We start from the raw sequence: 26,019 nt of genomic DNA, 5'->3' as shown, positions 1-26,019 counted from the left end.
CTTTTGATAGTATTATGCTTCCCTTTTTCATTATCTTTTTATGCATTGACTACAGGTTCTTAATTGTTACCAGGTTTTAAGAGTCTCACAGAAAGCATTTTACAGTTGGTTAAAACTCAATTTTAAACTGAGAACCATTTATGTTTGACCATATAGAAAAATTAATACAACTTACCTTCCCAGCACAATTTGTTATTTATGTCACTGTTTACATGTTTTATATATTGTATATCCACCATCAAGTTATTATAGCTATAGTTATTTTGATACCTTTTGGTTAATAGCCATTTATTTCAACTTAAACTCTTTTTTGTATTTCTCGTAAGGTAGGTCTGGTGGTGATGAACTCCTATAGCTTTTGTGTGTCTGGAACCTTCTATCTCTAATTTCTCCTGTAACTCATGTATTATTTTATTGATTTTGTTGTAATTCATTGAACTCTCTTATGATAAATATTTTGAATTTTTTTGTCTGATAGTTCATAGATCTATTTGTTTTTGTTTTTATATTTCTTAGGGAGGGAGAAAGCAAGAGGGGCTGTGGGGGGGCAGAAGCAGAGGAAAAGAGAGAAGGGGAATTTTAAGCAGGCTCATGCCCAGTGTGGAGCCATCCTGGGGCTCAGTCTCAACCCTGAGATCATGACTTGAGCCAAAATCAAGAGTCAGACCCTTAACTGGCTGAGCCACTCCTTAGATCTCTATTGGGTCGGTTACTGGTGCTTTATTTTGTTCTTTTGGTAGTGTGTTTCTCTGATTATTTGTGATACTTGTGGCCTTGCATTGGTGTCTACACATTTGAAGAAGTATGCATCTCTAAATCTTTGCTGGCTGGCTTTGGCAGGGAAAGCCCTTCACCAGTCAGCCCATCAGATTCTGGACCATCTGGTGTGATCTACAAGCAGGCTGATCTGGTACCTGGGTCTGTGGGAGTTGGTCTGCAGCCTGTATCCACTGGGGCAAATCTGATGCTTCCATAGAAGGGGTAGGCTTGTCACTTGATTCTGTGGTGACAGGCCTAACATATAAGTCCATGGGTGGGCTTGGATCTTGAGTCTATAAGTGCCATCCTGGTACCAGGGCCTACTGGAGTGAATCTTTCACATGGGTTTGTGAGCTCAGGCCTGGTAACTAGGTCCAAAAGGGTGGGATTGAGCCCTGTGTTCACAGGGGTCAACCTGAAGCTTATGTCCACAAAAGACAGCCTGGTGCTGAGAAGGCCCTTGAGTGTGTAGTCCATGGGGGCTGGCTTCCCTGTGGCCTGGGCTTGATGCCTTGGTCCAGGGTTATGGGCTGCATCTTTAGTCAACAGGGGCTGGCCTACTCTTGGGGTTTATTAGGGCAGGCTTGGTGCTCCACATCAAAGCCAAGTGCTCATTTCATGCTCCTTCTCACATGAGAATGTGTGTCACTCAGAAGAAAAGTTCAACAGAGAAGCTACAGAAAAATTGGTAAACACTTCGAGAACTTGTGCCCAACAGGTTAAATGTAGGACTTCAGTGTGTCCTTCAAAATGTCTCTCAGGCAGGGTGTTTCCATAGTGTCATGGTTATCACATTCACTTTACAAAATGTGTCTCGGGTAGAAACATTTACTCTGTTCTTGATGATGGCACCACTTTTCTCCCTATAGTTCTATATGCCATATTGAATTGAAATTTATTTGCATATTTATTTCTTTTGGGGGGAACTCTAAGTTCTTAGAAGAGGCTATGTTTCATTCATCTTTTTCTCTCTAGCAATTAACTATCATATCTGACACCTAGTAGGTATATGATAAATACTTGTAAGGGATAATGTTGTTCAAATATATCTCAGGTAATTACAGAAAATTTGTCTGACTCTCCTTAGAATTACTAAGCAGGATGTGAAACAGGTTTTGTGACTTTGACAATGGAGAACTCTCCTCTTTCTGAAGTTCAAAGTTTAGGGAAAAGGAAGAAAAGGATATGGTGATTAAGCCTTATGGGAAGTAAATGGATTTTTAAGACATTATTTTGCATCTCTAATAACACACAGGAGTATTGCATGCCAAGGTTGAACTTGGGTTATAGAAGAAAGAAAGATCACGTCTGATTACAGAAAGCTTAACTATTAGCACTCTAAGGAAGACCGGTTGCTTTAAGAACCAGGCCACAATGATCCTTAAAGTAGTGTTTGACTAGAGATATTTTATAATTGGGAGCCATGAGTCAGTAATAGACCCTTTTATCCAGGTGTCATGATTAACAAACATTTAAAATACTATATATGACAACATACTGTTACTATACATAATCTAAAAATTGACTATTTGCCACATTTTTATTATAGCATTTAAGTATTAATATAAACATTCATTCATATAAAGAATGTACCTATAAAGTACCCCAATTAAAAAAAAAATCCTAGGTACATAAGGTTGGGACAAATAATTGGGGGAGAAAATAAACCAAAACAGTAACCTGGGCTTTCAGTTAAGTATATCATCATTATTCCTGGTAGGTTGTTAGAATAGGGATTATGTGAGTAATTGTAGATGGATTTTTACTATAACATTCTAAGTGAAAATAATCTTGTGTTAGTTCCCTGGGGTTTTGCCATAACAAAGAACTACTAGTCGGATGGCTAAAAAATATAAAAATACATTCTCTCATAACTGTGGAGGCTAGAAGACAGAAATAAAATCAAACTGTTTGCATGGCCATACTCCCTCTGAAGCCTCTAGGGGAGGATTCTCTCTTGCCTCATTAGCTTTCGGTTCTTCCAACAATTCTTGGTGTTACTTACCTTGTATATGTATCCATCCAATCTCTAACTCTATTGCCATATAGCATTCTTCCTGTGTGTCTGTGTTCTGCTTTCCCTCTTATAGGACACCAGTCATATTGGATTAAGGCCTATCCTAATTATGTCCTATTACCTTGATTAAATCTATTAAGAGTGTTTGCAAATAAGATTGTATTTAAAGGTACTTGGTTGTAAGACTTCAACCTACAATTCTTGGGGACACACTTCAAACTGAATTCTATAGGAGAAACCACACCCAGGTGATTCATTTGTCTTTCTCATAATTGTTTTCTATGCATTCCAGTTCTAGCTTTTATTGTTGTTTATTGTGATTTGTGTGTTTAAAAAAAATTACATTTGAAAAGATTTGGTGTCCCTTCATCCCTTCATCTTCTTGAAGGGCACTCACTATCTCATGCTGGAAGGTGCTACTAGTCCTATTTCTTCTTGTATAAAGGGAGAGTATCTGGTATTCACACACTAAATCCCCAAACAATGCAGCCATTGCAAAAAATACCATAGACCCACTGGTTATCAAACTTGTAGGCGTTATTCTCTTAGGGTCAATTTTAGCAGTCAGTGGCAAGTTGTGACATTTCTCGTCCATTACTAGCCTGTTGGGCATATTTAGTGTATAAATCCACTGCATATACAGTTTAAGAAACTGAACTGTAGCTCATAAATCTAGCTATCCCAAAATAGAGTGAATGTAACACAAAGTCATCTCCCAAATACATTAGCATTAAAATAAAACATCAAAGTGGCCTTTTCTTTGCAAACCTGTTTCAAAGATAAATTAAATGTGAATTTTGTCTTTTTTTTTTTTTTCCTGCTAAAATGTTGGGGAAGACATTCAAAGGTTTCTCTTGACTCTTTCTTTTGTTTCCTGCAGTAAAATGAATCAAATAGTTCAATAAAAATCTTAACACCAAAAGAGAAAAGAAGAAAGCTGTATATTGCCAGGAAATTAAACAATACTATACCTGGAAGGGATCACACTGGGATAGCTAATTAAACATTTGAAATCTTGGATGTATGAATTTATAATATTTGCTTCAAGCTTGGTTGCTTTTCTTGTTCTTTTTAATATAATTCGCCAGCATTAAGGTCATATGAAGTTAATATATTAAACACACACACACACCATGGTTCCACAGAGATAACAATATAGGCTGTATTGAATTTGGAGCACAAGTGTTGAAGAGGTGTAGATTTTAAACTCCTGCAGACAAAGGATTTTCTTTTCTATACACAGACTCTGGGGAAAATGTAATTTATATGTAAGATATGTTTCCTGATGACAGTTTATTCAACAAAATTTTTTAGCACTTACTATATGCAAAACTCCATGTTAAGTGCTATCAGGGACAGAAGTATAGCATTAGAGAGGAAAAAAATTATAATGTTTGAAAATGTGATGGAAACATCAAAGGTAAATGAAATTAGCTATGTAAATTGTGAAACATTAGTCCTCAGTACTCCGTAGCTTCAATGAAAGTATAAAAATTCTACCATTTCTCAAGATAGAAAATAAATCTTGTCCAAATAATCAGTCCTACTTAGCCTACTAACCCTTCTCTTGCCAATATACATAATATTTTCATCACGCTGTGCTGTTAGGAAGAATTTAAAGACAAATTACATAATTTCTGATCCTCAGCTTCCACACAAACCTGGAGTTTATAGGAACTTTTAGTTTTCAAGATTTTGTTTTTGTTCTTAAGTTTGTTTACATAAAATTCAAAGAGTCCCACATCCTGCAAGCAGTAGAGTTAAATCTGGATTAATATTCCCATCTGAGGGTTTGTGATAAACAGTTGATTCTTGAAAAGAAATATTGAAATGTATAGTTGTCAGTTAGAAATATATTTCTGGGGGTGCCTGGGTGGCTCAGTTGTTTAAGTGTCTGACTCCATTTCGGCTCAAGTCGTGACCTCAGGATCCTGGGATGGAGACCCTGTCAGACTCCCTGCTAAGCAGGAGTCTACTTCTCCCTCTCCTTCTGCTCCTCCTTCCATTTGTGCTTTCTCTCTTTCTCTCTCTCAAATAAATAAATCTTAGAAAACAATTATTTTATGACACCTCAAACTAAAATCTTTAAATATTTCAAAATTCCTCTGAACTATATTTGCTTCTGTAAGCCCTTCCTAATTACCTATCCTGAATAATTAAGCAATTCTCTCCCTAAACTAGAATTAAGAGTCTGATTACATTAGGAAACTCAATTTCTTTAGAAAATTATATTCTATTGGATATAAAATTAAAGTATTAAATATAGATTTGAAGCTCACTTGAAACTCATTGTCAGCTGGGTTTATATTTGGCTCCATATTTTACTCTTTGTCCTTTATAAACTACCATCCCAACGTACAATGAAGACAAATGGAAACAATGGGTGGCATAGGATGCACAAGACTGGAACATTCTTATACACTCCCCTCTCAGTTCCTCCATGTAATGAATTAAGTTTTGAATGTTTATAAGGAGGGTGACTCTGTCCTAGATGGCAGTCTACAGAACCAACAAGAGAGCAGAGATTCTTGCCTTCAAGTAACTTGCCTTCTGGGAGGAAGAAGTAGGCAATGGACAAGAAAATATATTAACACAATACTTTCAGAAATTGAAATGTGTTACAAACCTAATAACTCATAGAAATGTAGGAGAATGAGTAGCAACTCTATGGAAGGCCTGTCTTAGGAGATCTACATGAGGAAGAGGATTCAACCATACAAAGGATATTGAGACCTTAGCCAGAGGAACATTGAGCGTCAAAGATCAAAGGCAGGAACCAACTGTTCAAGGAACAGCAAAGAGGCCAAGTATGGTCCATGTTGAGCAAGTAAGTCAAGAGAAAGTGCTTGAGAGGAAGTGCTTTCAGCCTTTGAAGAGCTTGAGAGCTGTGGTTTAAAAAAAAAATGCAGATTTTATTTAAAATAAAATACCTTAGAAGCTATTGGAAGATCTTAAGGCCAAAGATATGATATGAAATATATCTTATTTTTTTAAAGATTTATTTATTCATGAAAGACAGAGGCAGAGACACAGACAGAGGGAGAAGCAGGATCCATGCAGGGAGCCCGATGTGGGACTTGATCCATGTATCCAGGATCAGGCCCTGGGCCGAAGGTGGTGCTAAACCACTGAGCTGGGCTGCCCTGAAATGTATTTTAAAAGTTGATTCTGGCCACTCGATGGTGAATGAATTTCAGGGAAATATGTTCCTTAGGGTAGAGACTAGTGTCTGTAATTGAGAGTCCCTGAATTCAATACAGCATGTAAGGTAACAGTTTATCTCTCAAGTAGAGGGAGGTAGGTGTTGTCATTCTTCATTATCTCTATTATAATAACTCATTATCTCCACTGACACTCTTCACATGCGTCGGGTGTACATTCCAGCCAACAGAATGAAAAGAAAGAAAATAGAGGGTTACATAATGTGAAGGTAACACACGTTACTTCTCACATTTCACTGGCTCCAATTATGTGTCCACATACCCAGCAAAAACGTGTGGTTACATTACTAAAGGCAAAGAGGAAATGTAAGTTAGAAATGGAAGAACCAATGGGAGAGTACAGACAGCTGTGTAGTCCATGCACAGAAGGATGGTGTCTTGGACCTTGGATTGGGGAGATGACCATGAAGAAATCACCTTAATATCCTCAGCATGCTCCATCCTCTATGGGTTGATCCTCACGGAATTCAGTCAGTGTGTTCAGTCCACACTCACCCATCCTAAAAATAGCTCTTTTTTTGTGTAGTTCATCCTTAACACTAGGTATACTGCTAATGTGGACTACAGAAGTCAAATCACTTCAGTTCTTCCCTCCATATTTACTACCTGTGTGACAGTAAATAATTGAAACTTTCTGTGCATTTTCCTGTATAAACAATCCAATGACACATAACCTTTAAAAACAATTGTTATAAAAATAAATAAATAAAAACAATTGTTATGATTAGTAGGGTGAATATAGATAATCGAAACTTATAACTAGACATTTTATAAATATAATTGTGCTAGGCATGCAGTGCCTATACAGTAAGTACTAAGTGTTGCTTCTTTGAGAGCTTTTGGAATTTATGCCTTAGTAGAATAAATATCCTAAAATGTAATATCAGACATTCCTCTTTAATAACCCTTTGATCTTTTATAGAACTCAGGATCTAGACAACCCTGCTTGATAATTTCTTTTATTGCCTTTATCTGCCTCTCCAAAGAAAGAAGTGCGAGAGAAAGGAAAAATGTCCTTCCATTTGGTCATACAAAATATGTAAAATTGGAAATGTTTATTTGCTCCTGGGGTGGCGAGTTAGATCTTTTTTTGACGCTGTTACTGCTTGCTCATAGCATTTATAGAGATATGTTTCTAACAGTCTGATAGGTCTTACTATTGGTTTGATCTGTGTTCTTTCACCTTGGAGTTACAAATGTTTTGATAGAGTGACTGGTGATAGTGGCTCATGCCTCGTGACTTATCTTCTGAAAGTGGGAACTGTGGTTGGTAGGGAGTAACAAAGATCAAGAACAAATGTTACTGTCCCATTTCCAGGAAGAAATGGAATGCTTCTGGTTTTGTAGGCACCCAAACAAATTGTGTAAAATTCAGTATATTTAATGATACTTGATTGACCTAAAAAGCTGGGGAGTCGGGTGGGCGGGAGGAAGCTGAAGCAAAATCAGCAGGGGTCTGTAAGGAAGTATTCAGGGTGATGGGCCATGAGGAAAGAGCAGTATGATGAGGACCTGAATGGGGGTCCCTGAGTGGCTCAGCGGTTTTGTGCCTGCCTTCGGCCCAGGGTGTGATCCTGGAGACTGGAGATCGAGTCCCACATGAGGCCTCCTGCATGGAGCCTGCTTCTCCCTCTGCCTCTCTCTCTCTGTCTCTCTCGTGAATAAAAAAAAAAAAAAAAAAAAAAAAAAAAAAAACCTGAGTGGTTGACTAGGAGAGATACCAGTGAGAAAAGAAGTCTGAGGCAGGTCACACAGCATCTTCTGGACAATAAGTAATCCAGGATGGAGAGGGAGGGAGTAGAGAATTGAAATCCATACAAATATGAAATGCATAACTAAAATGTATAGATGGGGGCAGAGTTAAACATGTGAAAAATGTTAAAATATTTTTTTGTTTGGAGATAAGGAGACTTGCTCAGGAATAACGTGATAAATACACATATGCATGAAGCTTACGTCTATGTTGTGGGAATCCTCAAAGCTCTCCAAAGGCAGTAAGATAGAAGGGAGACAGGCTTATTGTCATTATGTTTATTCTGAATGCCAATTTTATTTTAGCTACTTTGAAAAAAAGGCTTGAATGTGCCCAAACTGAAATAATGTCTCCCTCTCTTGTTCATCCTTCTTGTAGAAGAAAAGAACTGGAGATTACATTTGGTATAAAAGCATGATCTCTAGAACATACTTCCCAGGAGGGTTATCTATATAGGAGCCCAAACAGATAAAGGGATTTGAACAGGAAGGCACGTTTTAATTACATGATGACAAGTGGCTATAAGTTGCTTTCTGCAGGATGAGCAAATGAGTGAATAGAGTCAAATGGTAAAGATCTCAAATAATATGAATTGTAGAAAAATGTAGAAGAATATATGAATGCCCTCTGGCGTGAATGTTTTAAGCAGAACAACAACAACAACAAAAACCCAGAAGCCATAAAAAGACTAATAGATTTGACAACATGCAAGTTAAGATGTCTGTATGACAATTATACCCAAATAAAATGGAAGGACAAATAATTGAGAAGATGTAGTTATGATAGATATAATAAATGGTCACTTAATGTCTTTAATATTTGATAGGGTTCTATATTTATCTTAAAAAAGATAAGTCTGAGGGAAAACAATGTCCATGCTCCTAAGTAGTCTATTCACCAAGAGGAAATATGAATGGTCAATAATCAAATGAAAAGTTCTGCTTAGGTGATAAGAGAGTACAATAAAAAAAAAAAAAAAACAGCCATCTACCTTTCAAATTTAAAACCAATACATCAAAGCCATTTTTTTTTTTCTGGCAACAATGCATAGAATCAGGCTCTCTGATAGGTCACTGAGTTGCTACAAACTTGCTATAAACTTATAAATTGTAAGGCATACAATCTGTAGTCTTAAGTCTTTTTAGAATATTCTAAACAAAAACACTTCTCTATAAAGATCCTTAAACAGGAAATTAAATTGTTTAGGAGATATTATAAAACCCCCAAATATCAGTACAGTGAAAAGCATATTGTATTGATTTTAGAATAAAAGGAAAATGCAAAAAATATATATAGAATCTAAAAATAGCAGATCAGGGGAGAGGAGCAAAGTTGGTACCACTGCTACTAAAATCCAAGTTTGGCTGCCCATAGCTCAAAAGGCCAGTATTCAAGAGATGAGGCTCTGTGTTTTTGTGGGTGTTTTTGAGACAAATTTTTTTTTTGTCTTGAAGATGCTATTTATTTATTCATGAGAGACCCACAGGGGCAGAGACACACAGGCAGAGGGAGAAGCAGGCTCCACGCAGGGAACTTGACGTGGGACTCGATCCCAGGACCCCAGGATCATGTTCAACCCTTGAGCCACCCAGGTGCCCCAAGACAAGTTTTGATTGGAAAGGAACATGAGCTTTATTTAAGAGGCCAGCCACTTGGGAAGAAGGTGGACTCTTACCCAAAAGTGAACTCTGGGTTTTCTGGGTGGCCCAAAGATTTTTAATGGGTTTTAGGGCACTTTATCAGTTAAAGATGGGGCACCTGAGTGGCTTAAGTACAAGACTCTCCATCTCAGCCGAAGTCTTGCTCTTAAGGTCCTGAGTTCAAGCCCTGCATTGGACTCCATGGTGGGTGTGGAATCTACTTTAAAATAAAACTCAGTTAAAAGGAGTATAGTGGTCTGTGACAAGTCTCCATGGTGCCAGCTATAGACATTATCCCCGTGCTTGGAGGCTTTGCAAGGGGGTCATTGATCCCTGGGGTGGAACAGGAGAGCCAGGCGACATAGAAGTGATCTGTGCTTTCTAGGAAAGAATGCATGATCTGTAAATATACAAAGAAAGGTTTTAATCAATCGAATGGGCAAAACTTGAAGACTATTACCTTGACCAGAGGGGCCAAGGTAACTTGACCATAACCAGCCAAGGCACATGGTGACATTGCTCTCAGCTGGAGAATGTTATCTAAGATCTATATATATATATACATATGATGTCTAGGAGTAATCAAGGAAGAAAATGAGAAGCAGCAAGCTGGAAATGGAAATTCAAAGATTTCCAGTTCAAGTTACTAGATTTCAAAATTGAGCTCAACTCTTGATTTTCCTTTTTCTTATCTGGAAAATGGAGATAAAATACTAAAATCATAGGGCTGCTGTGAGAATGAAAACAGATAACTTTAAATCACTCCGTATAGCTCCTGATAGAGCACAAGTGCTCAATTTAGGGGAAGAAGAATAACTACAGCTCTGAAGATTCCCCAGGCCCAGTTTCTCTAGGGCTGATCTCCATACTGAGATGAGGGATTGGCACGGCATCAGGAGAGGAAGCCTGACCCATTGTTCATGCCAAACATACAGATGAGGAAAAGTGCTATTTTGAGTTTAGTTGCTTTGAAATATTGTTGTTATTTTTCAGATGCTTCCTGAGCACATAAATATTCATGAGTGCAAATCAAATATTGTAGTTATCATCCAAATTAAAAGATGCAGCACCCTTTAAGAAGAAAATGTGTCTTTTAAAAATATACTTTCTAAAGTTTAGTACCTTCAGTGTAAAATATGAAGCTTCTAAAATATGTTGAAATTTATAAAGTGTCTTTTTTTTCCCAATAGAGAACAAAGAAACTAAGACTGTTTCTAAATATTCCTATTTCTTACAAAGAAATAAAAAGTGCTTTTGTCATCACTTTGGGAAAGCCTTTTCACAAATACCCTCTCCCTCCCCCTACACAACCACCACCAAAAAAACAGGCTAGAGTTGAAATTTTATGCGGAGAGTTCATGAAACAAAATCACAAAAGAAATACTGATTCACACAGATAGGCTTCCTTTATACAAGAAGGGAGGCAGGCTTTTGCAACTTCCATGGGTTTTTCTGAGTGCTTTTTCTTTTTCTTTTTTTTTTTTTTTTCTGAGTGCTTTTTCTATAGAAGCTGATGGATATGTAGTGTTGAGTGACGGCTGGCTGCGTGGCAAGTGTAGGAAAATTCCTTATCCATTTTAGCTGTTTATTAACACTTTTTTTTAAATTCCAGGTAATCATCTATAATCACCTTTTCATTGCAGATTTAGAATGTATTTTATAGTAGAGTTTCATTTTACAGCTGAAATGTAATATTCTATAGGTTTACAAAGGTACATTACATCTGAGAGAGCAATTCCAATTTCCAAGAATGAATCCTAAGGCAGTAGTTAACTACATATGACAATGATATTCATCCTCGCTTTTAATAAGGGACAGTAAGGCATCAACGTAAGTGTCCTATAATAGAGGTACTCCTAATAAATCATTGGACACCTACTCAACCTTCATGCTATCAAGTCATTTAGAAGAAGTGTTAGAAGTTAATATCTGAGATGTTTGCAATAGCTTGATAAGTAAAAAGATTCCTTAATGTATGGAATAGTTCATCCATGTCTTAAGAACATGCATATACAGGCACAAACCAGAAACATTTTGGATAATGATCTAAAGGAAGATGAATAGAAATATTTTTCATAGTTATCCTAGGGAATTTTTATTTATTTATTTTTAAAGATTGTATTTATTTATTCACGAGAGACCCAGAGAGAGAGAGAGGCAGAGACACGGGCAGAGGGAGAAGCAGGCTCCTGCAGGGACCCCGAGGCAGGACTCGATCTCAGATCTCAGGATCACGCCCCGAGCCAAAGCAGATGCCCAACTGCTAAGCCACCCAGGCGTCCCTCTTAGGGAATATTTAAAACACGTTTTGCTAAGTGTTTATTCTCATTGTTTCTAAAACCAATAAATACTACTTTTTAGTTGCAAGCAGTAGGATGTTAAAAGATCAGATTTATTGAGTATTGTGTGCCAGGCCCTATTCTAAGCATATGCTGTGCACTTTATTAGTATTTTAAACAACCTTATCACATTCATACTACCATACTATCACATTCATTTGGGCACAGAGAATGGACAGAGAGGAGGTAAGCAGGCAGCCTGACTTCAGATATAATTCTGAAACTTAGTTTAAATATATAATGTATAACGCATTAATGACCAGGATGTGTGTGTGTGTGTGTGTGTGTGTGTGTGTGTGAGAGAGAGAGAGAGAGAGAGCAAGCCTCTGGTTTAGATACTCCAAGGCTGGTTTGATGCTCCCTGCTGATCTTGGGGTTCCACAAAAAAAATCTCTGTCCTAGCACCCACCATTCTTTATGCTGTTGGCCTATTTATATATTTTTTGTCTTTAGATTAGTAAGTTACTTGGGTATGAGGTTGTAGTTTATAACCCCAGCATCCAGGAAAATGCTTGTCAAATGTTAAGATCCTCAATAAATGTGTTGAATGAATGCATATAATTCAAACATATTCCTAACATGTATAAAAATTACATTCTGCTTAACACGATTCACAAATCTGCGTGGGTGGGATGTTTCAAAATAATTAGTTGCAAGCCCTTCAAATGAGAGAAGAAAGCACGCCTTTGTTGCCCTGTAGTCTCTCCCCCACTGAAAACAATTGTAAAGTAAAATCAGCAGGCACACGCGGATCATTAATTTTAAAAAAGGGAGTCTTTCAAAATGAAGCACAAAAATTTTCTTGTCGAAGAGGGAAATTCAGGAGGCAGGGGAAGAAAGAACTAGATCTCATATTCCTACCACAGAGGAATGACTATATTCAAAATCTTAAAATCTGTTTTAAAAGGAGAAATGTTTAAACTTTTTTTTTTTTCAAGGGGAAACACAGATGAAGTGAGAATAGATTGTGCTAATGTGAGGAGCCTTCACATTGAAAAGTCATTGGCGGGTTTTGGTCAAGTGGTATTTCAATCATGATGAAGTTTTGGTTTTGGTTTTGTTTTTTTTGTGTGTGTGTTAGTCCGGGTTCCTTACATAGTAAAGTTAAAATAGAAGATTGGAAATTTGGACACGGTATTTATCATGAATTTATACTAATAACACTGCATGTCCCTGTCCAGTCTGACTTTTGCCAACAAATCCCAGTTGAAAAGTAGCAGGTGCAGAAAATCAAATATTTTAGTTAATCGGGAGTATGAAGAAAAACAAGTGTTCAAGTCAATGTCCTTGAAATTAAACTAGTGTGAATAAAGGTGAAGAATCCTAATTGTTAAATTTCAAATGATCAAACTTTTACATTAAAAAGTAGGGAAATTTCCCACTGATGGTGCTGTTTTAACTCCTCTATGAATGAACGCATGGGTTTAATCAGCTGCTTTATAACAGAAAAACGTGAAAATACGCACCTGCAATACAGGTAAACCTTATTTATTGCACCGCTTTATTGTGCTTCTCAGATATCATGTTTTCTACAACCTGAAGGTTTATGGCGACCCTACATCAAATAAGTCTATTGGTACCATTTTTTCCAGCAGCATTTGCTCATTTTAGGTCACATTTTGGTAATGCTCACAGTATTTCAAATTTCATTATTTCTTTGTCGTGCTGATCTGTTATCCGTGATCTTTGTTACTGATGTAACTGCTATGGGGCACCATGAGCTGCAAGCACATGTGATGAACATAGTAAATGCTCTGTTCTTTTGACTGTTCCACCAACCAGCCTTTACCCTTTCTCTCTCCCTCTTCTTCGGCCTCTATCACCAACTCAGCCCTCTGAGTCACAACAGTGCTGAAATTGGGCCACTTGATATCCTACCATGGCCTCTAAATGTTCAAGTGAAAGGAAGAGTCCCTTGTCTCACACTTTAAATCAAAAGCCAGCAATGATTTAGCTTAGTGGGAAAGTATGTTGAAAGCCAAGATAGGCTAAAAGCTAGGCCACTTGTGCCAAACAGCTAGACAGCTTGTGAATGCAAAGGGAAAGTTCTTGAAGGGAACTGGAAGTGCTCCTGCAGTGAACTCATGAATGATGATAAAGTGAAGCAGCCTGCCTGGCGATCAGTTTTGGTGGTCTGGGTGGAAGATCACGCCAAGCCATAATGTTAGCTTAAGCTAGAGCCTGACTCCATTCAAGGAGACTCTATGAAGCCTGAGAAAGGTGAGGAAGATGCAGAGGAAAACTTGGAAGCTAGCAGAGGTTGGCTCATGAGGAAGGGTCAACGCCTGGCTTCAAAGGACAGGCTAACTCTCTAGTTAGGAGCTAATGCAGCTGATAATGTTATTTATTTATATACATTTATTTTTTATTGGTGTTCAATTTGCCAACATATAGAAGAACACCCAGTGCTCACCCTGTCAAGTGCCCACCTCAGTGCCCATCACCCAGTCACCCCCACCCCCCGCCCACCTCCCCTTCCACCACCCCTAGTTCGTGTCCCAGAGTTAGGAGTCTTTCATGTTCTGTCTCCCTCCCTGATATTTCCCACTCATTTTTTCTCCTTTCCCCTTTATTCCCTTTCACTATTTTTATATTCCCCAAATGAATGAGACCATATAATGTTTGTCCTTCTCCGATTGACTTATTTCACTCAGCATAATACCCTCCAGTTCCATCCATGTCGAAGCAAACGGTGGGTATTTGCCGTTTCTAATGGCTGAGGAATATTCCATTGTATACATAGACCACAGCTTCTCTATCCATCATCTGTCGATGGACACCGAGGCTCCTTCCACAGTTTGGCTATTGTAGACATTGCTGCTAGAAACATCGGGGTGCAGGGGTCCCGGCATTTCATTGCATCTGTATCTTTGGGGTAAATCCCCAGCAGTGCAATTGCTGGGTCATAGGGCAGGTCTATTTTTAACTCTTTGAGGAACCTCCACACAGTTTTCCAGAGTGGCTGCACCAGTTCACATTCCCACCCACAGTTCAGGAGGGTCCCCCTTTCTCCACATCCTCTCCAATATTCCTGGTTTCCTGCTTTGTTAATGTTCCCCATTCTCACTGGTGTGAGGTGGGATCTCATTGTGGTTTTGATTTGTATTTCCCTGATGGCAAGTGATGCGGAGCATTTCCTCATGAATTGAAGCCGATGCTCATTTGCCATTCTGAAAATCCTACGGCTTTTACGAATTAGGCTAACTCGACTCTGCGAGTGAGAAAACAAAGCCTGGATGACAGCGTATCTATTTACAAAGTGTTTTACTGAATATTTTAAGCTGATGGTTGAGACCTACTGCTTAGAAAAAAAGAAAAAGAAACCTTTCAAAATATTACCACTCATCAACCATGCACCTGGTCACCACCTGAGAGCTCTGATTGCTGTGGGCATCCACAGCGATCCTGTTTTCAGGCCTGCTAACCCCACATCCATTCTGCAGCCCATGGATCAAGGAGCCATTTTGACCTGGTCTCCCAACATTGTTTTAGGGATTGCTGTAGGATCAGTTTTAGTATCCATTACATGATGGCTCTTCCCACCTGGTCTTTAGTCATTCTGCCTAAACCCAGCAGCCCCATACAGATCTGTGGCATTTATCCTTGGCCCTCCTATTCCCAAGGAGTGAAGGTTGGTATGTAGGGGCATGCTATAGCTACTCCTTTAGGGTTAGTGCTAGCAGCTTGAAGCAGTCATCTTAAGCACAAGCTACCTGAACATGTTGGCTAGAAAAGGATCACACATGAAAATAGTACTAGTAAAAGTCACAGTGAGGTTTGTGTGTGTGTGTGTGTGTGTGTGTGTGTGTGTGATTTCCTAGGTTTGATTCAATCAATTCCACAGTGTCTGTCATAAGATTTATTAGTGGTCTGTGAGCTCCAAGTTGATGCCCTAAAATAAGAACACAACACTTTTTGGAGGAGTAGGCTGGATAAAGAAATTGTTTAGGCAGGGCCTCAGAAATCTATCCAATAAAAGCCAACAGCAAGGTTTTACGTATCATAGCCCACTTTGAGACTTGAACATTTAAAAGGCGAACAGGTCTGTATAACCCCTAAGTAACATCAAAAGCTTGGAGATGCAAGCATAACCACACATGCAGTATGGGAACAAAAAGACGTTTTGTTTTTTAACTGAAATGTTTATTTTTATATTAAAATAGGTAGAACATGTTCAATTTGCCAACATATAGTACAACACCCAGTTCATCCCATCAAGTGCCTCCTCAGTCCCTTCACCCAGTCACACCATCCCCCCCAACCCTCGCCCCCTTCCATCACCCCTCGTTCGTTTCCCAGAGTTAGGAGTCTCTCATGGTTTGTCACCCTCTGTGATTTTTCCTACTCATTTTCTCTTCCTTCTCTCCTTTCCCTTATGGTTTTTTTCACTATTTCTATATTCCACATATTTGTGAAACCATATGATGATTGTCTTTCTCCGATTGACTTACTTCACTCAGCATAAAGCTCTCCAGTTCCGTCCATGTTGATGTAAATAGTAGGTGCTCATACCTCCTGATGCCTGAGTAATATTCCATTGCATATTTATGCTACATCTTCATTATCCATTCATCTGCCTAAGGACATTGAGGCTCCTTCCACAGTTTGGCTATTGTGGACATTGCTGCTATGAACATTGGGGTGCAGGTGTTCTATTTCTTTGTTTCAGTTTTAGTAATTTATAGGTTTCAAGGAATGCATTCATTTCTTTCATATTGCCTAATTGTTGGGCATATACTTGTTCATCATACATTTCTAAAATCCTTTGTATTTCCTTGGTATTGGTTGTGATCTCTCCTCTTTCATTCATGATTTTAATTTGAACCTTTTCTTCTTTAGTAAGTCTGGCTAGGGATTTGTCGATCTTATTAATTCTTTCAAAGTACCAACTCCTGGTTTCAATGATCTGTTCTACATTTCTTCTAGTCTCTATTTCATTGAGTTCTGCTCTAATATTATTTTTCTTCCTTTGCCAGATTTAGGTTTTATTTGCTGTTCTTTCTACAGTTAGTTTAGGTGTAAGTTTAGTTTGTGTATTTGAGATTTTTTTTCTTTTTTTTTTTTGAGGGAGGCTTGTATATCCTCAAAATAGAAAGTTCTATCATGGCAGATTCTGTGAATCACTGTTATCATCTCAGTTTTAATCATTGCACTGAAAAGAACAAGTAGTTATCTTCTATCTCAGGAATTCCTATAAGTTTTAATCATAGTTAAACCAAAAATACAAAAAGTAACATTATTTAAGAACATTTCTGATATGATACTTAACAGGTTCTCATTTAGCTCCCCACATATACCATCCAAGCCCTTTCTGGCCTGCCAGGTGTTGGTAGAGAGGGCTGCTGTTAATCTGATATTTCTTCCCATGTAAATTAGGAATCTATTCAGCTGCTTTCAGGATTTTCTCTTTATCTCTGAAATTTGTAAGCTTCACTATTATATGTCGGAGTGTTGATGAGATTTTGTTGATTTTGTGGGGGGCTGTCCTCTCTACCTCTTGGATCTGAATTCTTGATTCTTTCCCCAGATTAGGGAAGTTCTCAGCTATGATTTGTTCGAACATACTTCCTAGCCCCCTCTCTCTCCACATCCTCTGGAATCCCAAAATGATAAATATTCTTAAACTGTCACTTAATTTCTTGAGCCTCTCCTTGTGGACTCTTAGTTTTTCTTTCTTTTCCTCAGCTTTCTTCCTTTCCATCAACTTGTCTTCTATGTCACTCACTTTTCTGCCTCATTAACCCTAGCTGTTAGAGCATCCAGTTTAGACTGCATCTCAGCTACAGGATTTTTAATTTCAGTGTGATTAGTTCTCAATTCATAGTTAAGAGAATCTCTAGAGTCTTTTATGCTTTTTTTTTCAAGAGCTACCAGTAATTTTATAATTGTAATCCTGAATTGTATCTCTGATATCTTACTTAAATCCATATCCATTAGCTCTGTGGGAGAGAGTATTACTTCTGGTTCTTTTTTCTGTGGTGAAGACTTCCTTCTAGTCCATTTGTTCAGTGCAGAATGCCTGTGTGAGCCGAGCAGAGTCAAAAATATCAACCATAACCTAAGTAAGATACACCCTACACAATTCTGAAGAGGTCAGGGACCAGAACATAAAAACAAAAGTGAAAAACAAATTAAAAAGAAAAAAAGTAAAACTTAAAAATGCTTAAGGTTGGGGTGAGGGGAATGGTGGGGAAGAGAGAATAGTCTCACGGGGTAGACCAAGATGATGATTCTTAGTTCTGAGCATATTTTGGTCTGTATGTTAGAAGGCGCTTAATTCCAAATTTACATAAATAAGCAAAGTTTATATGGAGAAATAACAGCAACAACAAAAACAAGACAAAAGAGGGGTATGGGATGAGAAGGAAGAGAGAATATAATCTCACAGAGTAGACCAACACAATGCTACACTTGGTTCTGAGTATATCTTGATATGTTTGTTAGAAGGCACTAAATTCAGAAACTATAAAACAAAACAAGACAAAAAAAACCCTCCAAAATTCCGATCTACAAAAATTAAATTGAATATGTTGAAAGGAAGCCAAAAGTGAAGAACATATCTGAGATGTAATAGTAAAAATATTAAAGCCAAAAAGAAAAAAAAAACAACTTAAAAATGAAAAGTTGATAAAATATTGTAGTTAAGACAGAAAAAAAAATATTGGAAATTTTTAACCTGAAAGATAAATCATAAGGAAAACCCTTGAGTTCTATATACTATTTTCCCTCAATCCTGAAGCTTTCCAGTGCTGTGTAGTCAGTAAATTTGCTCTTCCCTTATTCTTCCAGTAGTTACTCTGGGGGAGGGGCCTGCTGCCCTGATGCTCAGGTGTGTGCCTGGGGGAGATGCCTTGCCCCTTGCCAGGTGGCCCTGCTCCGTGTGAGCTATTTGCCCTGTAAGGCCTTTGTTCCCTGGAGGCTGTGCCTCTTCAGGGGGAAAGGAAAAAAAAATGTCAATGGCCAGATCTCCAGCCCCAGAGCCAAGAGCTACAGTCTCTTAGTGTGCACTGGCTCAGATCCTCCTGGGGGCAGGTGTGGGGGCACTGACTTGGACAATCTGAAGGGTGCCGGGCAGTGGGAGAGCTTTTGCCATCTTGTGTGCTCACCAGCTCCACCTCTCCCAGATGCCTGAAGAGGGTTGCTGCATTCCAGACCTTTATCGGACCCTAGGACAGCATCAGTCCCCTGATCTGAGCATGGTTTGCAGTTTATGGCATAAGTTGAGCTTTTTCCCAGGATGCCCCTGATCTTTCTGTGTCTCCAGAAATATCGAGACTTCATTGCTCTTCCTGTGATCTTGCCCTATTTTACCACTGAGCACTTTTCAGGTAGGGAAGACTCTCAGGAGCAGGTTTTTAAGGGTCCCGATCATGTGCTGTATTGCTTTCCTGCAGCCAGTTTACAAAGCCTCCCTCCCCTGCTGTTAATCTGATATGTTACCCCCAGTTTCTCTTCTCCACAATCCTGCCTTCTAAGACGTGATCACTTTTCTCTCTCTAGCCTTCCAGCTGTTCTTTCTTTACATCTCGGGTTGAATTCATAGGTGTTCAGGATGGTTTGAAATTTATCTAGCTAAGTCTGGGGAACCAAATGTAAGGAAAACCCCTCCTCTTCGCCATCTTGCCTCCTCCTCAAGAACAAAACATCTTAAAACACAAGCCCTGTCAGTGGTGTGTAGGGATGTTATCTTCCCCTGAGAAGACAAGCACCATGGTATCCCTTGGTGAACTGGAACCACAGTGTTGGTGTTTCAGCTAATTTTGGAATTTTTGAGCGTGGCCTATCTCAGATATATACCCTCCATGTTCTGGCTACAAGGGCAAACCAAAAGACAGACACCTAATTGTATTTAAATTGCAGAATGGGCTGTTGGATGTTTCTTATTTGTGCCATGCCTAGGCTTGAGATTCCTTGCCTTCTCCTTGGATCTTAAGATGTTCTGAAATGAAAAGCATTGAGGAAAGTGTTTGATTAAGTCCTAACTTAATCACGTTGTAGAGCCTAACCACAAGTTGAAGCTATGACTATCCTCTAGGTGGCTCAATCAAGTAGTTGAATATCTTGGGCCTCTTTTGTATCTCATATTCAGGGTTTTCTTTCCTGGTTCTCACTGCTGCACTCTACAAAATGAAATAAATGACACTAAAACATTTGTGTGGTTAGCTGAAAGATGTCGATGATCTGTTAAAATCATTTAAATCCTAAATAGAACATTAAAATCCCTCCCAAGTTAGCTATGACAATGCTTTACAAATATGACATAATCTCAGTTATCTTTAGTAGTATTTCAGGCCATAATCTTTATAATTTAGGTTTAGAGAATTATTTATTTACAATGACTTATTCAGGAGAAAAGGGGGGAGATTTATAATGTAGGTAATAGTATTTCCCTTTTCTTTAAAATTTTTCACCAATGTATGCCTTTCTATATACTATGCCTTGCTAATGGAGTCTTGAGGGATTTCATTTTATTGATAGAAGAAGAGAGAATGGAGTCTGCCATGTGGATAATTTATTTGATTTTTACTATGCTGCATGTTTTTATAAGAAAAACTTAAAAGAAAATTAAACTCATTTAGAAAGCACATAAATTGTTTTTGCAACAAAGCAATTAAGGAAACCTGCCTATCCAAAGTGTGATGGGTAATATTCTAAGCACAAAAAGGGCTAAATTGGTTTCCGTTTGGAAATTGTATGCTATCTCTCAAAGTTTAATAAGAAAGGGATGTCTGGGATTAATGTGAATATTCAGTGTTGTCTGTTATTTATGAGTTATTAAGAATTTGCTACAAATTTTAAAGTTAGAATCAATTCAAATACATTGATTTATGAATGATTTTTCTCCAGAAACTAAACAAAGATATTTTAAACTAAACCACAACAATTAGAATTCAGTGATTACTTTCCATTACTTATACAGATATAAGCAGGGTAGGATGCATATTTCAACTGACTTTAATAAAGAGCATTCACAGGTTAAACAGAAATGGTTTTAGGAAGTCCTTTTAATGTCTCCACACTATGTCTAACATTGTATTAGGCAGATAGAGTCTATGCCTGTTTGTTTTTTGCATCAAAAATAAGATTGATGTACATGAAGACCAGAATAGAATCCAGACAGGATATGGCATGTGTAATTATGCCAGACAGGATATGGCATGTGTAATTACACAAGAAGGTTTTTGTTAAATTTGCACTGTGAAGAATGAAGAGGCAATACAAAGGAAGCCAGTAATAAATACAGGGTTGAAGTAATGAGAACGCCAACCTGTTGTGTTAAAAAAAAATTATATACATCCACTCTTGGGCAACATCATTCCAATGAAGAACTTTCATCCTAAAATTGATATGGTCAGATTAGTATGGATTGTTGTAATCTACATAAGGAGGGTGGATTTGAGGAAAATATGACTATACTAAGAGCTAAGGAAGGAGACCAGTTACGAGGCTGTCATGGTAATAAAGAGTCTTACTGAGTACAGCCTGACCGAGGACAGTAGTAATGAGGGTAAAATGGAGACAGAATTTAATATATATATGTTTATGTATAAAAGGTAAAGGTGGATGGATTTGGTCAGGGGATAAGGCAAGTAGGGGATTCCAAATTTCTAGTTTGGTGGTAGAGAGGATCCTGGAAATATCAGCTGAGAAAATGAGGGAAAATTTATGATGATACTTAAGAGCAAATAAAGCCTCTGGGTAGCATAGTTCTTTAAGTGTCTGACTCTTGGTTTTGGTTCAGGTCTTGATCTCAATGCTGTGAGACAGAGCCCCACCTCTGGCTCCATGCTCAGTGCAGAGTCTATGTGAGATTCTCTCTCCCTCTGCCCCTCCCACTTGTGCTTGAAGACATACACTTTCTCTCTCTCTCTCTCTCTCTCTCTCAAATAGGTAAATCTTTAAAAAAGCAAGATATATGAATAATTTTTTGATTTTTAATTTTTCCCTAAAATACTGCAGTGCTAGAAATGGAAAAATAATTTTCATTATATACAGGTAATTAATTTTACTTGGTGTCTTTAATATTGGGTATGAGGTACTGGACACATATATATGGACAGTATTGCATGTACTGAACTGGACACTATTATGTAATATATAATGCGTATACAGTAGAACATATATATATGAATATATGGTCTATTTTGACCATGATTCTACCAGGATTATATTTTCTGATAAATAAAAACATATTAAGGTTCAAATATATGAAACAATTTGCTAAAGTTCAAGCATCTAGAAAATGTCTGTGATGGGATTGTTTCAGAGACTAAAAAAAATTTACCAGATTGGAATAAAATTTTGAGCTATTATGTAATTTTCCTTCTCATAATTGTTTTTAACCCTGGGAAGAGTAGATATCCAAGGTTACTTACAGCTGTGGGCTGCTCCTCTCCCAGGGCCCATCAACTATGAAACTCTGTGCAGAGTATTTTTAGAGCTGCTCCTAGGCTTTTATTCTACAGATAAATGCTACCGCTCCTGGCTATGGAGTGTGTTGAGTATGGATAAACGAGAAAGAGTGAAAGAGAAAGTGAGGGAGTGTGGGGTAGGGTAAAGGACGACACAGAAGAGAAGTAGACTTTGGTTGTCTACCAAAGAGAAAATCTGTCCCCTGAACTGCAGAATTGTAATAAGTTATAGGACAGGGAACTTTTACCTTCAAGAGAGTGGTACCTTCTGTAGCCACTCAGCATGGATCATAAATATTTTAATCCATCCACAGTAATTCCATTTCTGTTTTTCAATTTTGTGATGCAGAGCCAAAAACCATCTCCGGGAATGAAGGACTTTTTCTCCCAGCTATCAAATGTGCTGCCAGTAGACACCCCTCAGCTATCAGCCCTCTTTGAGGATAGTTTTGGTTCAAGACAGACGTCTCCCCAAAGGTAAGGTGGTTTTCAAAGAGCAGCCTGTATCAATGCTTAAGGAGCTTGAATACGAGACAACCCAGAATCTTCACCCCAACATGGGAAGCTCTGAAAAGGCTATCCCATTTCCAAAGCTTCCTATGGGTCAGAGGAAGCTTTCATGCTCCTGACTGAAGCCCAGCTTCGCCCTCTGTCCAATCCTGTTTCCCGTCACTGCCTTTTCATAGGTGTTGGTCTCAGGAGGACTCCCTAATGAAGGTCCTGCCTACCACTATCTAGCTCAGCACCTGCTCCCTGGGGGACTCCTCCTGCGACTGCTAGGGATTGCCTTAAATTAGGCAGGCAACGGAACCCGTTCAGTGAATGAGATACAAAGGACGAGACACTAGAAAAAGAGAGAACGGTATCCTTCACTATGGAAAAGTTTACACCTTTGGAGTAACCCCAGTAGTTTAGTTTTTGCTTTTGGTTCTCTTGCTTGAGGAGACCTATCTGGAAAAATGTTGCTAAAGTTGATGTCCAGGAGATTATGGCCTATGGCTTTATGGTTTCAGGTCTTAATCTCTTTTGAGTTTACTTCTGTACATATTATAAGCAAGTAGTCCGGTTTCATTCTTTTGCGGAGAGCTGTCTAGTACTTCCAGCAATATTTGTTGAAGGGAATGCCTTTCTCCCATTATATAGTCTTCTTTTGTTGTAAATTGACCATAAAAGTGTATCTTTATTTCTGGGCTCTCTATCTGTTCCACTGATCTACTTGTTTATTTCTGTGCCAGTGCTATACTCTGTGTTGATTATCATACCTTTAGTACGTCTTGAAGTTTGGGATTGTGATACCTCTTGTTTTCTTTCTCCAGTTGCTTTGGCTAGGGGCACCTGGGTAGCTCAGTTGGCCAAGCATCTAACTCTTGGTTTTGGCTTAGGTCATGATCTCAGCATCCTGGGATCAGCCCTGGATCAGGTTCTACACTCATTGAAGAGCCTACTTGTCCCTCTCCCTCTTCTCCCCCCTGTACCCTCGCCCTCTCTGTCTCTTTCTCTCTCTCTCTCATAAATAAATTTTAAAAACTTAAAAAAGGGACACTGGGGTGACTCAGCAGTTAAGTGTCTGTCTTTGGCGGGCGTGATACTGGAGTCTTGGGATCGAGTCCTGCATTGGGCTCCCTGCATGGAGCCTGCTTCTCCCTTAGCCTGTGTCTCTGCCTCTCTCTGTGTCTCTCAGAATAAATAAATAAAATCTTTAAAAAATACTTTTAAACTTTAAAAAATGCTTTGTATGTGAGGTCTTATATTTATTTATATGACTGAGAGAAAGCACAAGCAGGGGGAGCAGCAGGCAGAGGGAGAAACAGGCTCCCCACTGAGCAGGGAGCTCAATGTGGGGCTTGCTTCCAGGACCCTGGGATCACTTCCAGAGCTGAAGGCAGGTGCTTAACTGACTGGGCCACCCAGGTGCCTTATTTGATGTCCTTTGCTGTCCTACACATACAACTTTAAGGATTATTATAGTTCTGTGAAAAATGCTATTAGTATTTTTTTTAAGATTTCATTTATTTTTAGAGTGCATGTGAGTGGGGGGGAGGGACAGAGGAAGAAGAAGAGAATCTCAAGCAGACTCTGCACTGAGTACAGTGCCTGACATGGGGCTTGACCTAATGACCCTGAGATCATGACCTAAGCCAAAATCAAGGATTGGATGCCTACACAGGCACCCCCCAAAAATGTTCTCAGTATTTTAATAGGAATTGCATCGAATCTGTAGATTACTTTAGGTAGTATGGTCATTTTAAGAATATTCCTTCTTCCAATCCATGACCATGCTATATTTTTCCATTTCTTATGAGTCATCTTCAATTTTTTTCATCCTCATTTTATAGTGATCAAATCATCTTTCACTTTGTTATGTTTATTCCTACCTATTTTATTCTTTGTGGTGCAATTATAAATAGGACTGTTTTCTTAATTTCTGTCTCTACTGCCTCCTTAGTGTATAGAAATACAAGATATTTCTCCTTCTTAATTTTGTATCCTGCAACTTTACTGAATTTATTTATTCTAAAGTTTTTTGGTGAAGTCTTCAGGGTTTTCTGTATATAGTGTATCATCTGCAAATAGTGAGGGTTTTACTTCTTCCTTACCAATTTGGATGCCTTTGTTTCTTTTTGTCTGATTACTGAGGCCAGGACTTCCAGTACTATGTTGAGTGAAAGTGGTGAGAGTGGACATCCTTGTTTTTGTCCTGATGTTAGAGGAATAGCTCTCACTTTTCCACCATTGAGTATGATGTTAGTTGTGGGTTTGTCAAATATGTATGGCCTTTATTATGTTGAAGCACATTCCTTGCAAAACCATTTTGTTGAGAGTTTTTTATCATAAATGGAAATTAAATTTTGTCAAATGCTTTCCATCTATTGAGATGATCCTGAACTTTATCCTTCATTTTGTTAATGTGATCTATCACACTGATTTGCAAATATTGAGTCAGCTTTGCTTCCCTGGGGTAAATCTCACTTGATCATGGTGAATGATCCTTTTAATGTATTGTTGAATGTGGTTTGCTAACATTTTGTTGAGAATTTTTGCATCTATGTTTATTAGGAATTTAGCTTGTAGTTAGGGTTTTTTTGTTTCTTTTTTAGTGTCTTTGTCTAGTTTATGTATCACAGTAATGGTGGACTTGTAGAGTATATTTGAAAGCTTTCCCTCTTCTAGTTTTGGATGTTTGAAAAGAATAATTATTAACTCTTCTTGCAAAGTTTTGTGAAACCATATAGTCCTCGACTTTTGTTTATTGGAAGTTTTTTTTTTTTGAATATCAATTCAATTTTGTTACTAGTAATTTGAATGTTAAAACTTTATTTCTTCCTGATTCAGTTTTAGAATTGTATGCATCTAAGAATTAATTCACTTCTATGTTCAATTGGGTGGCATATTATTTTTTATAGTAGTATTTTATATCCTCTGTATTTCTGTGGTGTATTGTTATCTCTCTTCTTTATATCTGATTTTATTCATTTGGTTCTTCTATCACTCTTTTTTTCTTGATGAGTTTGGTTAAAGATTTATCAATTTTGTTCATTATTCCCCCAAAGAATTAGTTATTGATTTCATTGATTATTTTTTCTTTTCTATTTGATTAGAACATAAATAAATGAAGCTTCTCAAGCTTTGGACTTTGTTCTGTTTTTACTTTTTTTAAAAGTGTCAAGCTAGATTGTTGTGTTTTTTTGTGTGTTTTTTTGTTTGTTTGTTTGTTTCTGTTTGTTGAGGTTGCCTGTACAGCTATAAATTTCCATCTTAGAACTGCTTTCATTGGGTCCCAAAGATTTTGGATTATTATTTTTTTTTCACTTTCATTTGTTTCCATGTATTCTTTTAGATTTCCTCTTTGATTTCTTCCTTGACCCATTGGTTTTTTA

The 26,019-nt window shown here is 38.0% G+C and overlaps 1 long non-coding RNA gene across 1 annotated transcript in view; it reads left to right on the top strand.

The window, feature by feature from the left end:
• Positions 1 to 26,019, top strand: part of LOC144317997 (uncharacterized) — a 163,463-nt gene that overhangs the window by 126,737 nt on the left and 10,707 nt on the right. Inside the window, exon 3 of the long non-coding RNA XR_013383859.1 lies at positions 22,491 to 22,618. This is a non-coding gene — a long non-coding RNA (uncharacterized LOC144317997). The remainder of the gene's footprint in view (positions 1 to 22,490; positions 22,619 to 26,019) is intronic.

This window comes from Canis aureus, chromosome 8, assembly GCF_053574225.1.
Source record: "Canis aureus isolate CA01 chromosome 8, VMU_Caureus_v.1.0, whole genome shotgun sequence".
NCBI lineage: Eukaryota > Metazoa > Chordata > Mammalia > Carnivora > Canidae > Canis > Canis aureus.
The sequence above is the reverse complement of the archived record's forward strand: the minus strand, read 5'-3'. Positions and strand labels throughout refer to the sequence as shown.